Below are 17,325 nucleotides of genomic sequence, written 5' to 3'. Positions count from 1 at the left end.
CATTTAGCATGAAAGGCGGGCTTATGTGCTCGGTAGTGCTCTGGATGGATGCGTGCTACAATAAATGACAGAAGCACGCGTCTTGAATCAGAAAGTGATCCCTGCCCTATGCACTCTCTAGAAAAAAGCTCTTGTGAGCGCTAGCGTGAATTGTGAAGGGATACGCAAAGGGATATGCAGCCTGCACGGGTTGAGAACACGTCGGAATATCATGAAGGCATGCACACCCAAACACAGGGAACAGAAGAACTTTATTAGTTTTTCATCATTTGTTTCGTTGAACATTCGATGCTAAACGATAGCCATATTGCTACTGCGTTGGTCACTAACAAAACTGCAAGGTATTGAAATCACGCTGCTTGCAGAGGAACACACTTTGTTGTACTGGGATCACAGTATAGGCCCTTGCCACATTCTGCCTTTGGTGGCCCTCCTCCGCTGAGCAGAAGACTGAAGCAGGAGTCGTTTTCACCTTAAAGAATAAGAAAGAAGTGTTAGCGGGAATACATTTATTCATTTATTTTTTATTTATTTCGTAATACCATCCGGGTCAATGGCATTATGTAAGGGGGGGGGGGGGTAAACACGATTTTTTACTCGTACAATGTTAGCTAATATTAAAAAATAAAAACAAACAAAATATAAGCATTGTGTACAAAGAGAACACGCAAGTAGGTGTAGGCGTTTATACAATGCTAGTTGGTGCAGAACGAAACAAGTGGTGATTGGTCAAGATGGCCACATATCCGGGAAGGTGGTTCCAGTCAACTGATGTTCTGGGAATAAATGAATGACGGCATGTTTGGAACAGACATGACATAACGCCAACTTTATTAGGATGATCAATTCTGCTTGATAGTACTAATTGCGCTAAGATGCTCACTCTCAACAGTAAACCTGCTTTGCAGGAACTCCGAAACATGTTTACACGTTTCATTTTAAACAGGAACTTATCTATCCTGAATGTCTTAATATAATTTAAACCTTTACGTCTCTGAATTTTGATGTATAGCCACTGTTTAGGCAGAGGCGAATGCTGTCACACTGTTCGTGACAGTGTCCACCTGGCGGGATGTCTGGTGCTATTTTACGCTTCTGGCACGCAGTATTACATGTAATAACTCGACTCCTTGCCTTATACATCACACCATTATAGGTACTTTTGTGTTGTTGTTTTTCTTTGAAATTTCAAGCGCTTTCGTGGCTCTGTAGTGAAACACTTACTCGCAACGTCAAAGACCGGAGATTGAATTTTGATTCCACTCGTATTTTGTGTTGTTTCCACCCATCGTGAGCTGTCACACCTGAACAACGTTCGGCTTTCCTTCAATACTAAAGATGCTGACACAGATTCTGAACACGACACGGGAGTTTCTCGGGTACAAACTTTCTCACTTTTATGCGCTAAAAAGGGACTTTGCCCGTGCAATAGAGATAACTTACAAACAGTATTAGAGGACGTATTTTGAGCTCAACATTTGTGCATTAGTCCTCTATCGCGTCATTACATTCTAACGTGGGAGCATTTAACAGCTCGTTTCGCAGGAATCGCGGTGCCGGCGAAGGCGTCGTTCGTTGCAGGCAATGAATCATAGCCTCACCCGTGACCGAAAAATTGAGAAAGCTGCAAATAAATAAGGTAACACGTATTTCGTCGTTCGAGTGAGGATTGACCTCAGGCCTTCGCGCGGAGAGCGGGTCTTCTACAACAGAGCAAGAATATTTGTTGAAACGGCTTTGAGAAAGGAAACTTTATATGAATGTCATGTTGTGAAAGCAGTCTCTTTAGTCCACCATATATCGCGTGGCAGAAGGGTAGCATCATGCCAAGCGTAAAAAGGTGTGAGCGCTCAGACGTAGTTTGCATAAACAAAGTGGACATCTGTGTAGGTTCAATTGTGGCGCAGTGGGCACTAAATAGCCATGCTTGCAGTAGGCATTTAGCGGTACTTTGAAACGGCCGATGATACGCGCACAGTCATTCGTTCCTTTAAGGCATGGTTCATGCATGCGCCGATAGCCAAAACAGCAGAACAGACACGACATACGCACTAGGCTTACGCTATCAATACCTGCTCTTAAAGGCAGAGCTCAAGCGTTTCACAATTTCGAAGCGTAAGCTAAGCTGGCCGAGATTGAGCAGCTCCGCATGGCTTATCAAGAGTGGTATACTGCGCATGTCCGAGGAGGCCTCTTACGTCAATCCGTCCAACCGTAATTCACGCAACGCATAGCCTAGCATAGCCGAGCTAATCTGCAGGCAAGTTTTTTATCCTTTTCGAGAAGGACAGAAACATTCTGAATCGATTGGATGAAAACATCTTCCAAACTGCGCAGAAATGACTTGAGACTTCATCACAATACCGCCAGTTAAATTAATTCATACTTAAACCATTTGTAAGCATCACTGAATAGAAAAGAAAAGACAAGCAGAATGTGTGAGCTATTACGCTCAATATATTTATAAAACATAACGATCTGATATTCCAATGCGTAGTTACCATGTTCACTTTGGGGCCATACAGTTACAAGAAAACGCTACTGCGGCTGCTGCCTTGTTACATTATGTTACTAGACGAGATATCCATTATGAGCTACTTCTAATTGTATAATGTCAACCTGCGATCCTGCTCAATTAGAATGTTTCTTGCTTTGAAGCACTGCCAGTGCTTGTATACAAGCATATCTGGACGTAAGTGAATCAAAAAAGTCTGTTACCCTGATTAACTGCAAAATGACTGAGTGGCAATGTCCGCTTTTAACAAAAGCTTACACTTTGCTTCGCAGCCTATAGCATAGATTAACAATTTGGCGTCGTCGATTGCGATTGTAGCATGTGGCCAAATTTTAAGGGGATCACACCACGTTATTTGTTTATTAACCCGCAGACCGATCAGCACAGTTTTGGTTATCGGTTGTACTGACCCGTTTCTTCCGGGTACGATCATGATAACGGTGGTCGCATTTCGATGAACGACAAAGTACAGAGGCCCGTGGTTTTCTATTTAGGTACATAATCAAAGATCCCAAATTATGCATATATTACAAAGCCTTGCACGATGGCGAGTCTCATTATGGTATTATTCTGTAGCCACGTAAAATACCGGCGATGTTATTATCTAGCGTACGACATCTAATTTTACTTGCTTTACTTTGTAACCACAATCCAGATTATTCTCGGATAGCCAGTGATGAACAACAAACAAAGACACTCACGGAGAAGTCTGATGCAAGCCGGACAACACTGGCAGAAAGTTGCTCGTGGTTTCACAATTCCGTCGCAGGTAGATTCGTCAATGGGTTCACACGTCTCTTGCTCGCAGACGCCAGGTGAACATACTATTCCCTCCGTCTGACCAACAAGCAGACACAAGGCCATCGCTGCCCAAAGCAGGCTGACGACCTTGAATGTCCTTGTATTCATTGGTTTCTGTGAATGAAGAAGATGAACTGTTGCGATTGACAAGACAAGCATATATCTAATGAGCGGTAATAGAATAAAAAAAACTTTCTTTTTTAATTAAAAACTAGCGGTAACACGGCAGAAAAAATATAAATGTAGGAAAGCCATTCGAACAAAAATGACACTCATTTTAAGATCAAATACGGGGTTGTTTTGCTGACTTGTACACGAAGCAAACTACTGGCCTATCGGCAGACCATTGGAAGACTGTAAAACTGTCGTGTAGACTTTTTGACCTATCCAACATGTTCTGGGTACTAGGCGCGTCACGTCATGGTATTTTAACAGCTTGAACTTCTAAACTCGAAAAGGTAAACTCACTTTACCTGCCAACCTGCTACGATTGGTGAATTTCGCAGCAAGCATATATATCAACACTTGGGGACGCATAATTAGCTGCAGCTTTAAAGACAAGAAATATACTCCCTCATGGATAAAATGCGGAGCTCTTGGTGACAGCGTGCTTCATATTTGTGTCACATGCATGAAAACGCATAATTTAAATGCAAAAGTTGATACCATATATACGTTACCGCGTAAGACGATAAGGTTATTTCACGTTTAGGGAATATATGTTTTTTAGAATAATGAACCACCGAAGAAAGGGCAAATTAGGCCTCGGATCTTCGTGTTTCACTGCAAATCCCGTCAAACGTCTTCCGACTGCAAAGCGTGAATAAAAAAAAGCAGTTATTTGATGTTCTGTACCAGAAATTTTGGTGAATGAATTCTTGAAGCGCTGTGTGAGTTATGAGTGTCATCTGGCAGTAATCTTTGATAATGAAAGGATCTGTTTGTGCATGGCTTCCGATATGCACGCGATGGCGAGCGCGCCCTATCTCGAAGGCTACAACTTGTAGAATGCAAATCGACGGGTAGGTGCCGCCACTGTGCGAACTTAGCAATGCGTAGAAAACACCCGCCTTTTCGTGCATAGCATCACATTACCAGTGCAGCGCAATTAACGCTGCGGGCTTTTATTACCTATTTTTATGCCTTTTATAGTATAAAAAACATACCGCAAAATATTGATGTGTTGATATGCAGATATGCGTAATACTGGCTTTTTATTCGACAATGTGCACAAGTATGAACGCAGACACTTGAACAAGAGTGATGTGCGTTGAGGAAATGGTTCAACTTTGGCTAGTAGCTGAATCGTTTTCGTTGACAGGCAGAAAATTCAAACGACAGACACACAGACATACGGACCAAAATTTAGCGTTGAAGTATTCCATGAACGACTATCATCCTTATTAATGTAAAAAAAAAGCTAGCGAAGTTAACTAGACTACGCCCAGTCACTACTATACTAGTAGGAAAAGGGCAATAAGGAATTAAAGAGAGAGAAAAATTGAGAGAAAGAGATTCACATTGCACACCACACAAACACCGAACGCAGAGCTGGGGGTTTCACAGGCGGTCACTCAGTGATGTTGCCCCCATGAGTTGTAGAAGCTTATAGCATGTAACTTTCTGGGGTGATGAACTTCAAGACCACACACCCAATATCTTCTGAGTAAAGCACCGATTACCCCTGTCTACTCAAGGCACACTGAGTAGGCCGGCGAACATTCTACCAGAAGCTTTAAAGACGATAGTCTTTCTTGGGGACCTTCGGCGCAAAAATTTTGGCCTGCCTGCCTGCCTGCCTGCCTGCCTGTTTGTTCACCCTTAACAGTAACCTCAACGGCACTAAAGTGGCCAAACGATACTCCAAAAGGCCGACCCCATCTGCAGCGCCCACCAACATTCCTCAATATTCAGCGTTCGTACTTGTGCGGCGATTGTCCTTGAAAAAGAAATTATTGCGCATATATAAGGCACCATAACAACACGTCAATATTCTGTATGTGTGTCTCTTGCTAGAAAAGCCATACATAAGTAATTCTAAGGACCGTAGCGTTTATCACGCTGCGCTGACCATGCAACGCTCGCCCGAAAAGGCAAGTGTTTCCAACGCTTTGCTAAGACGACACGGCGGTGGCACCTACCCCTCGCCTTGCGCTCTACACCTTATCACCTCTGAAACGGGCGCGCAGGGCGCGTACGCTTCGTTTTTCAAGATAACTGCCAGACAGCGCTCGTGTCTCACGTGTGACGACTTGATGCACTCGTTCGCCTCCGCTTCACGCTCGTGGCACTCTAATGCCTAGTTCACACTGAAACATCCGCTTTATACAGCGACCGAAATTCCCCTGCCGCCGAAACACAGCGTCGTTCGCACTGGACGCGCCCCGCGCCGCCGAATATGCCATCTACTACGGGGTGAACGCGGGATGGATGCGCTGTCACCTGGTTGTTGTCGCGGCTCGCAAACGCCACTACGCTATCCGGTAGTGTATATTTCGATGATTCTCGTACGCAAGAAAAGACAGTACTGCTTACTTTGCCGGCAAGCGGCTGTCTTGTAATGCACGAAGAGCAGAAAAACCGCCGACGCCAGCGACGTTGGTGGGTTTGTTTTGCTCTGCAAGACCGCAACAAGCTCGGTCGCGCCAACAGCAAGCTCGGTCACCTCTTTCACGAAATACGGAGGTGAAGTAGGCACACAGTAGGTTAAACTACCGTTGGTTTCAACGTTCAGTTACGTGCACTGCAGCATAATAAGTGAGTAGGGCTTGGCCGCCATTTTTCAAATTAATTGACTAGCGCTCCTATTGGTCCGCGGTGACCGATTCGGCGGCAGACACCGCACAAATCGGTCCGAGAGCGATCGGCGCGGAGAGGGCCCTTTCGGCGGATCTCGCCACCGCCGAACCGGATTCGGAGCACTTTCGGCGGCCGGAATGCTCAGTGTGAACGCGGCCTAACGCAGCGCCTCCAGAATGCCATGCACCATTTCTTTTTTGCGCAGAACATCACATAGACATTTTGTTCACTCTCTTGAGAATAGTGTAACATGCAGATACAGGGCCATTTTTTTACACAGCAGGGTACGTTGTGACTCGATATTTCATACAACCTTTATTTGTGCACAAATGGCGAAGAACGGTACAGAGAAATCTTGTTACAAACCTATCTGCTATTTCTTTTTTATTTTACAAAAGATATTTCAAACGCAGTCACCATACTTGAGTGGTAATAAGCGCATAGGTTTTCATGAATTTTATATACACATTCTAAAAACTGCGGAGGATATGGAAGGAGTAAAAAAGGCCAAGTCACTCTTCAGAGTGTTCTTTTACTCTCCCAAGACATCAGATAGAGTAATTCATTTTCACTCTGTATGAAACGAAAGAGGGAAACAGTTTTCTACTCTTCCCCTTTTTGAGAGAGTGAAATGCCCATATACTCCTCGGGAATGAGAGAGTAAAACGCATTTACACTCTTGCTCTTGATTACCTTTAGATACGCCGGCACACCTCCAGGGATTAGCACTACCTAATAACCTCACATATATGCAGTAAAGCGTACTCCATTTGTTTTCTTAGATTTTACATATTCTTAACAAAAAAGAATAGCGTTACCAGCGCACACCACTCAATTTCAGCGCACTGGAATGCACTTGAAACTTCTAATATCCACGTTGTTAGCCTTAGATCTATGTAGTGAAGTAAGCGAATATTATCTCTATCGATCGGTCACGATCGAAACTCAACGCGAGCGGCTATGACATTCTTCTTATATTAATATCCATGTTTTTCGCTACGACCATCGCACACGGGCGATGATGCCGTATAAGCCTAACGTATGGTACGGCTATGGTGAAGTGTGGTGGCTTTAGTCTTAGAACTTTAACCGAAAACATGTCCGAATGTCCGAAAATATGTCCGAATGACCGAAAATATGTCCAAGGGGGGGGGGGGGGGAGGGGGATAAAAAATAAATTGTTTAGTGTGCACTTGTTCAGACGCGCGGTGTTTGGTAAGCGAAAATGACTAATGACTCAGCGAATCAGTGCCAAATACGTTTAAATATATATATATATATATATATATATGTATATATATATATATATATATATATATATATATATATATATATATATATATCGGTTGCGCTAATCTTCTTTTTTCTAATGTAAAAAACGTGTTGGATAGACGTTCTGATCTCACAAACCACAAAACAAACACAGTGGACACGTTACCTACTGTCCAGCTGGTTTTAAGAAGCGCGAAGACAATCAAATCTACGCGTCTAAACAAGTGTACAACGCATATTTTCTTTACACAAATGCATAATTTTCTTTATGAACTTGCTAGATGCGCAAGCATGCGTCTTCAAGGGCATTTAAGTTAGAAACTCACTTTCTCAGAGTAACAATAGTTAGAAAAAGTGGCCGTATGCTACACTACTACAGCAGGTCGCATTGCAAGAACGTTTCATATGAAAAACAGGAGTGTAACAAGCGGATACCTACCTCGCAAGCGGATAGCTACAGCACTGCGCAAGTATGTGCAATGCTGGTTAGTATATTGAGAAGCTTGTCATGAGATCTCGGCTTTATATGAAGTCTATTATTACACATACCAGACGTCTTTTTTGAAGGCTTGTCATAATCAGTACAGCTTGTTTCACAGTATGGCACAATATATGCCTAAAATGTTGTGTTTCAATATAAACACTTGATCAGTGGTAGACAAGCATAATTTATGCGGTGAATAGTCAGTTGTGAAAGGGTATCGAACAGATTTGGGTGCACGTTAAAGAACCCCAGGTGGTCTAAATTTCCGGAGCCCTCCACTACGGCGTCTCTCATAATCATATAGTGGTTTTGGGACGTTAAACCCCACATATCAATCAATCAAAGGGTATCGAACGCATATATTCGTTAAATGGGTCTTTCATTGCGTGCTTATTCGACTAAATTACTTTCATTTGGTCATTGCTCTTAGGCTGTTCAGTCATACAGCTAATATGAAATGTCGTTTTCTGTGAGTAGTATTTACTGTGTTTTAGGTATGATTTAGTATCGATATTTAAGGTGCCTCCTTCATTCAGCCTTCTCATTGTGACAGGCACTTCAATGAAATCTCTTGAACATTCAGCTGTAGACTTATTTGATTACGCGCCCGAACGAAAGTAAACCGGATTTTTTGTGTTTTCAAGGTTGCGTACATAGAGGTTACGTACTTTCATTACCTAGAGAACTGTACTCTTCAGTACAATAGGTGACCAGTAACAGAGCGAGGGATTGCGGGATGCACCGTCTGCTACCGGCTTCCGGTTCGAGAAGAGTACACGACGGTGAACTGCTTCGCCGCAAGCCTCAGATTATCGGGGATTAGCGCACGCGGTTGTCCGTTTATCTTCGTCCTGATAAACCATGGTCGGTGTTAAGCCGTTGGCTGGTCCAACTCGAGCGTGAAAGGCAAATGCATGAATCGATTGCTACGAAACGAAGAAAGAATATTGAGGTGGGCCGTGACTGTGAAGAAAGCCACGGCGACAGGTAGCTTTTGAGTTTACACGGAACGTTAAATCCAGAGAGTGCGAAAAGAATTTTATAACATATACATGTGTATTCCACACTAAAAAAAGCTTACGTATGAATTTGCTGTGAATATTATATTGAGAAATAAATTGTTGCGCAGGCGCGCCTAGCAAAGATATTATCGGAAAGCGCGGGTGAAATCTATACCTGCCATACGAGATTGGCACCAGCCATTCCACCCGTATATATGACAAAAAAGGCAAGAGCTTCACTCAAGAGTAAGTTTACACGGAGCGCTGGACGAGTGCATTTGCGTTAATCTTGGTCAAACTGTGCGCCAGGACGGCAATCAAAGGAAGAAGTGCGTTAAGCAAGCGCAGGGTTTAGATTATTCAGCGCCGCCTATGTCTGACTGTATTGTTTAAGTGTCGCCATGCCGCGCAGCTTAATCAAGATCAGCGTTTATATAAGAATTTGTATTCGACTAAGAAATGCATCTCATAGCGCGCAGAAGGCGAGAAAAAAAAAGATATCTCAATTCGCTCAATAAGTGCTGCGCTTCATGCAGATAGACCGACGATGTCAGCCAAAGCAGCGACCCCGAAATGAACTTTTAGCACACTATATCCCCGTCCCCTGAGATCTTTAAAATGGTGATTTTTTATCTGCAGTAATGTATCATACAATGAGAACTGTTTCCTGTATCGACTGATCTGCTAGGCCAATCTGGCGCAGCATAAAAGCGTTGCAGATCATTTTGGTGCGATGAAAAAGTTTCTTTGCCGTTCATGGCTTTCGTAGCTTGTCATCGTCACAGTCATGGTCAGCAAAAACAAAAACCAACTTCTAAAGCACTGACATTGCACGAAGAGGGTTTTTTTTTTTTTATTCGACGGAGCTGTACAAAAATACGCGCGTGCCGCTGCTAGCCCGCGTGATGCGTTGAACCGGAAGCCGTCGTATCCCACAGTTCCCTGCGATTGCCCATTATGCCGGTCACCTATTTGAGAACACTTGGTTAACGGCAAAATATAACTTAAAAATTATACGTGCGCCAAACAATATACACACATCGTATTTCCATAAATAACAGAAGAATGGAAAAGCAAAACGAAATTCGCCCTCTATCTGCACGTTTACTGCAAATGTCGTCGAATGTCAATAGTCTTCCATCTGGATAGAGTGAATAAGATATTTATTGGATGTTCTGCGCGAGAAATTCAGTGAATGGGATTCTGGAGGCGCTGCGTTAAAGTGCCTCGATGCGCGCAGCGTGTAGGTGTCACCACTGTATCGTCTTAGCAAAACGCAGGAAAAACATGCCTTTTCATGCATGGTGTTGCACTGTCAGCTTAGCCTAATAAACGCAACCTTCCTTAGAAATAACTTATTTATGACTTCGATAGTATAAAAGAAACACGCCAGAGCATATTGACTTGTTGATGTTTTGCGTCAAGTTGCGAAACATTTGCTTTTTAATTGAAGCTACGCAAAATTAAGAGAGACGGAACCAGAGCAACATTGGTGGGCGCTGTAGATGAGGTTGGATTTCGGAACTAAAGTTAATGCGTATATGGCAAAAAAACAAGTCGTTCCGTTTCACAATGGATATCCATCTCTTTATCGCAGGTCCACTAGTATCTGTGTATTCTTTTAGCGGGACGGCTCAGTGCTCTCCCATAGTTGAGTACGAAGTACTCGAAATCGTTAAACATTTTTTTCTAAACACACTCCACGGACTTGGACACTTTTGTTTAAATGTGTAATGTATGTTGTGCTTTGTCATTTGTTATTGTGCTTGTTGTACAGACGCTCGTTTCATAGGTTTGTTGCGTCCCATGATAGAATTAACTTTTTCTAAACACAATAGTCAAGTCGACTGACATAAGGACGGATGGACGAACAGACAGACAGACGGATGGACGGAGGACAGACAGACAGACAGGCTTGAGTAAAAGAACAGACAACCAGATTCATACAGTTTAACAGATTGCCGCTTCTACAAACTGAATTAAAAGAACTTGACCAAATAATTTTCTCTCCTTTTCGTGGGTTATCTTAGTTGAATAATCTATTTCACAGTAGGATATATGCCATCATGGTGTTTATGTGTATAGAAACCAAAGCATTAGAAAGTAGAAGCCTGGTTTCCAATATCAATATTTGTAGGCTTCCCAAGTGCATTCCTAAAAATAGTGTAGTGCATATACATATGCAAGGCAGTGGCAACATTGAGTTACAGTTGGAGTAAAGGTCATAAACGAGTTATTCACTCAGAGAAACACACACACACACGCACACACACGTGTGTGTGTGTGTGCGTGCGTGTGTGCGTGTGTGGCGTGTGTGTGTGTGTGTGTGTGTGTGTGGTGGGGGGTGAGGGGTGCAGGCGGGGCGGTGGGTAGTCGTCTTAGACGCTGGAACCGACCGAGAATACCTGGCAGCCGCTTTGTGGGTCTGGTGGGTGGCCCATTGCTGGTCAGCCAGAATTGAGCTTTCGAGGGATCCCCTAGGACAATTTCCATTCTAAATATAGTTGTAGAGTTATATAACCTGGCTGACAAATTCTTTCCTTGTCCTAAGCGTTCCTGAAGTTTCCTATTTACTAAGATTTCTTCTTGCCAAATAATATAGAAGTCTACCTCTAGCTTCATGTAGAAACGTTCAAATTCGTGTTATCAAAAATTTTGCAAGGTACCTCAGTACGCTTGCTTTGCCTTCAGCACGTCCAATACTTCTTCTTTCACAGTAAAACTAATTAAAAAACAGACATGATCACTGTTTTTGAAAGGCTTCCCGTATGAAGTTTTGGTGACTTTTAACAAAAGTGGTTATACAGAAATAGGCTTTCTCCTGCTTTTCTATATATGTTTGTTTTAGCTATATGCTAACTATATTCTAGCTGTATTATTTGCCTAAAATTATATATCAACTCTAATACATTTATATATTTGCATACGTAAGTTACGTATGCAAATATACCAATGAAAGCGAAGAAAAGCTTTTTAAACGAAGAATTGTCATAATTGCACCGTAACTCAAGTGACGAATAGCTGCACTAGAAATAGCGGACGCTCTCAGATCACGGGATTAATTTGATCTTCATTATATTCGGAGTTACACATCCCAAAACCAGCATCTTATTAGGGCAGACGCCGTAGCGGAGGGCCCCGGAAATATTTGATCATCTTCTGTTCGCTAATGTGCCTATTTCACACAATGCATGGGACTAATCTGTAAGCGATAGGCTGAAGCTGCAGCCGTGCCTCAGATTAGTAGGACACGGTTCAATTAGGGTACTGACCGTTCGGAAGTCTTCAACAGTTCCTTTTTCTTGTGTCGTGCAGCCTAGCTCTACGGGGCAACCACCACTGCGCAGGAAACTTCAGGCCGCGCCAGCATGCCACCGGTGTCGTATTACACAACGCTCTGCTAGCGCAGCCCGTGAAATCCGAAGCACCTGTAACAGTTTTTATGCTGAAATAAATCGGTCTACACTGGAAATACGAGATGTAAAAGCGCGAAAACCCCCGTTGTATCAATACGGAAATTTCTTTCGGAGACAGCAACTCAAGCTAACACTACGGGTTTCTTGATTGCTATTGAACACATAAAAAAAGTTTGCTAAAACAATGGCCACATTCTGCCACTGGTATATGACTTTCAGTCAGTAATGTTATGTAGCAACCTATATTCGAAGAAAACAGCTCACGTAATTTTCAAATGTGGGCGTAGGCTTAGAAGTACTATCCGTGGGAACGTGGCGCCCTCTCTGTTTCTGTTCTTCAGTCATTAGAAGCACCGCGGAGTGGCGGTATAGGATTAGCTTTGAAATTACCGGCGCTTTTGAGAATTCTTGGTGCGTATTTCTTCGTGGAAGGATGCGCAATGCTATTCGCGACATTGTAGTTCCACGATTCTACTTGCCTATAAAAAGTTACCTTGCATAGTTACGAATGTTAGAGAAAATAAATAACAGTTCTTGTATGAACATTTAACAGCTTCTAAATATGCCTCATTGCTGTTTTATAAAAGCGCCAGAATCTTCTGTTTACATTTGTAACGACCTTAGCAAAACGAATAGAGAACTTAAGTTTGTTTGGAGGTTATCAACTGTACTAACTATACTGAATTATTGCTACAATCACCTTATTACCTGCTCCAACCGACGCTATACTGAACGATGTGCGGCATACTTCAAATGTGTGCTAAACATCTTCCTTCCTGTAGAACTGTAGGTGTATTAAACTCTCAGGTTTGGCCTGTTTGAATACATGCTACTCTCCATTTACTTGGTAAAATAAACAACCAACATGAACGCAAAGTACATTTTCGCACATCGCCAAAGTTTAATTTTGAGGTTTTTCTACTCAACTGCACATACCAAAGTCAGTTCAGGATACAAAACTCAAACATATGCTTTGAGTGACCATCTATGCAACTTTGCGAATTCACTCTTTGAAGTTTAGTCTCGGGAGCTCGCTAACATAGCAAGATATTCTTCCAAGATAACTTCTTATTAATTCTGTATGTTGCTAAAATCATTTTCTGCTAATTAGAATCATCCGCGTGCCAGGGTACAGGTCTAAACATATAAGTTCTAGCTAAAAGTAGGCGCACCCATTTTTAAATGCGACGCATTTCTTAGTGAACTTTGACGACATTGAGCGTATCTTTGTATTTAGCCGCTTACGTTTGGATGCTCTCGTGGTCACCCCCTTAACTTGGCGTGAACCAAAATTAGCAGGGGAGGGTAAGATGGCTTGACGGTTGTGACGTGCAGGTCAAGACATGATTATTGTCACCATCCCGTCACGTACGTCATGAAACACTTCCCGCCAGACAGTGGCGCATACCCACGAGCAGGTATGTGCCGCTGGTATGCGGGTATGTGCCACAAGTGATTGACACTTAGTAGCTACCCAGGAACGATGAAAACACACATGCGCAATTTTAACGCATGAACGGTAAGAAATACTCGACATCGGTCGCATCGACCCAAAGAAGGCATAGAATAATTTCAGAGTTACGGCTGGAATCGAACCAAAACATTCTGCGTGGCAATAAGAAATTTCACCATGGAGCTACGCCAAGTCCCGGAACTATTTTGCAAATGGACACTAATCTTCGTGAAACGTCAATAGTACCTAGCTGCAGTGCTGCCTACCCAATTTTATAATCCATTACATTTGTACAACTTTGATACAGCCGTCACGTCGGGTTATCGTCAATGGTGGTTAACTGCCATGCACTGAAGTTGATTTATGTAGCAGTGTCCAGGGCCAGCATCCTCGCGAGCATCAGCGCTTCATATCAGCTTCTTGAGTTGCTAATACGCATGTTCTAGTTGGTATCGATGTGCAAGTGCAGATAACTGGTTATATAAAAATCTACAACTCTTCAACATATGTCTGTGCGTGCAACATTTGTACATATACTTAGCGTTATTTCGGGACGTGTCATTCAATAAAAAAATTGCAACCTGGTTACCATCCGCATGCTTCGCATAACATCGATTTCCAGGTACGTGGCATCTGACAATGTATTTGTTGGTTATTCTCGAAAACCATATAATTGGAAAGTTTTTACTGCGCTGAAAAACAATTGCAAAATAAGTGCTGATCACGGGCTCACACAGGCATGTTTATGTGCTTCCAGCTGCTGACTGTCGCATCATTCTTTCCAATATATATAAAAATATAGGAAAAGTCAGAAACGCAAATGGCAATGGGTCTCGAAATATATTGTACGTATTGCAAAACCCCGCGTGAGAAACTCCAGACTTATGACGGTTTCAACTGATCTCGGTCGTTTGAATTTCTTACCATTGATTCGGCTAAAAAAAGTTGACAATGGACCAAGGCTGCAGAGTGTGCGTGTGTAGAGGCCACTTTAGGTTGGCTGTCATTTCCCATACTCGCAACAATGGCGAACATTTTTTAACATTGTTAATGGAAGACAGCAGCTGTGAAGAATCGCCAGCGCACAACCCTATGCCCCACTTTTTTTCTGCGCACATGAACTTGCACTCAGTATTGACTTAATCTGAGATTTGTGTATTTTGCACATAGCTGTCCTCTTGAAACCACCAGATTCAGATTTCTCCTTACTCCACTGCCGCTCACCCTTCATTACCCCAATCTCCTTAGGTTCCTATTTTGTATGCTTCTTTAAGAGCCAAGTTGTGGTCGCTCGCCGTAGTTTGTACGTCCTGACCAGAAAAACGCCATCATGAATTGGCACGCGCTCTTTTCATCCTCCTCCTCCTCATCGTCATCGTCTTTTACTTCTGGTGAGCTCGCAAAAGACAAGGGGCAATTCATCCAGCGAGAAAGGCAGTAATTATGAACGGCGAGGTAAAGAGGGAGAGAGAGAGAAAGACAGCGAGAAAAAGATATAAATAAAACATAAAGATACAGAAAGAGGAAATTATAGGGGAGCAGCTTCTTCGCAAGACGAGATTCGAACTCGCATACCCACCATCCAATAAGGAGAGCCAAGAGAGTTAAGCAGAGCTTTGTACAGTACAGTGTAGCTCTCACCCAGCACTGGAAAATGATTGAAATCTCGATAATCCTGGGATAATTACAAAAGTGTCATAATCATAAACGTGTATGTGCTACCGAAATTGAGTAAATATCACTACTCATTGCTCAACCACTAATAAGAAACAAGACAACAGTTCGTCCAACGCGGCGGCTGCAAAACGACCCCGAAGAAATGGAAGGCCTACCCTTTCGATGATCCGCCTGTGTACGTCTATGAAAGGTGCAATGGCTTGATTTCAGGGCGAGTTTCTTTTTGGAGGTTTGAATGTCCGGGTCTTGTCTGTGACTGTATGAGAGACGTTCATGTTAGGTTTTAGATCAAGTTGGGCCTCTGAAGAGTGTACATTAGGGTCGTGTCTATGACTGTCTGTGGTTGAACACGAGCATATCTGCAATGAGGATCAATATAGAATCTACTTATCATCTCCAAGGTAACGCCCAGCAACGACCTAGAATTGAGCAACCTAGAAACAATCCGCATCACTTAGCTAAAGCTTGAGAAAAAACCTAGAGGCTACGAAATTAGTCTTCAGAACTGTCAAGTTTCACTGAGAATCACCCGTTAAATATCTTCGGGAAGAAACTAAGCGTCGGAAGAAATGAAAAAGGAAAAAGAAAGACAAAAGGGATTGGGTTTTTATTTCTTAACATACCTGCCCTATCCGATAGACGTAACGATTACATGCCGACAATCTACAATTGCATAATACCGAACAGAGCAGCACATAAACTAAAAAAGATGGGGTGATTTATGCGGCTCATCGTTCGCCCTGAAGATAGGAGTCTTGCAATATATTTCTACAATATCATTTATGTCCGAATCGTCTAGAACTCCCACACACCCAATACTTTAAACTCGTCTATAGGTGTTATATCTGTACTTATACTAAGATAGCAAAACTACCGAAAAAAAAACGATGAGAAGCATTTAGCAATATGAATGACAGGAATGGAACCATAGAAATACATCGACATTTTTAAGTATGGGTGTCTGTCAAAACGATGTTTGTAGCAGTTTAAATGTCAAACTTTCAATAGAAGCGAATGATTGTGTAAGAAAATTTAGAGCGGAAATAGTTCGCACGTAAATAGGGTACTTTATGAACAATTGATAAAGTAGAAAAGACCGTGGGGTAGCGCTGTTTACCAGGTGAAGCCCGGACATATCCCTCCGGACATTACCCCAAATTGCAATAGGCATGGCACTCGAAGTTTATGTCGAACAATTGTTCAAAAATTTGGCGATCCCACCTGCCTTAGAAATCGATGTTATGCGAAGCATGCAGTGAGCGTGGGTCACTGTTGTAATTGTTTATTGAGCAAAACGTTGCGAAATGGTGCGACAGATATGCAAAAATGTTGTACGCGCAGCTTATATTGAACAGTAGTGAACAGATGCGTCGCGATGCCAAGAGCAACACGTGTATCAGCAACAGCAGAAGTGATAGGCTGATATGTAGCACTCACGAGTGTGGTAGGCCTAGTCACCGCTACATATATCAACTTCACTGGATGGCGCCTAACTAAAATTTACGTTAACCCCACGTGACGGCTCTATCATACGGGTATATATGTGAAGTGTGTAAGGTTGAACAGTCAAAAACGCCACCACGATTGACGTTTCAGGAGTATTACTCCTGCATAAAGTATGTTTCTAAAGCAGTTCCGAGACCTGGCGTGGCTCTGTGGGAGAATACTTGATGGGCATGCAGGCTGCTTAGCCACGATTCCTGCTGGGACCATAACATTTATTCTTTGCATTCTCGTGTCAATGCCGCCAATGTTGGGTTTTTTATCACCATAATATGTTCTCGCTGTCCCTGGCTATAGATATAAACTGTGAAACACGTATATCCCGTACTCGCATACCTGTGGGATAGCACTTGGTTTGCGGGTGTGTGTCAAACGTATCTGGCTGGAAGGGTTTGACAACTAGA

General features: G+C 42.7%; 1 long non-coding RNA gene across 2 annotated transcripts; it reads right to left on the bottom strand.

The window, feature by feature from the left end:
- Window positions 1–232: 232 nt before the first annotated feature.
- On the bottom strand, window positions 233–12,606 carry LOC142765489 (uncharacterized). 2 transcript variants are annotated; one of them, XR_012884288.1, is made up of 4 exons: window positions 12,553–12,606; window positions 12,145–12,300; window positions 3,217–3,430; window positions 233–472 (listed from the first exon to the last, which is right to left on the bottom strand). It is a non-coding gene; the product is annotated as an uncharacterized LOC142765489 (long non-coding RNA). The 2 variants fall into 2 exon arrangements; XR_012884287.1 differs by lacking the exon at window positions 12,553–12,606 and having other exon boundaries at window positions 12,145–12,532.
- Window positions 12,607–17,325: the final 4,719 nt, after the last annotated feature.

Source organism: Rhipicephalus microplus, chromosome 6 (assembly GCF_043290135.1).
Source record: "Rhipicephalus microplus isolate Deutch F79 chromosome 6, USDA_Rmic, whole genome shotgun sequence".
NCBI classification, from domain to species: domain Eukaryota; kingdom Metazoa; phylum Arthropoda; class Arachnida; order Ixodida; family Ixodidae; genus Rhipicephalus; species Rhipicephalus microplus.
This window is presented reverse-complemented; position numbering and strand designations above follow the sequence as displayed.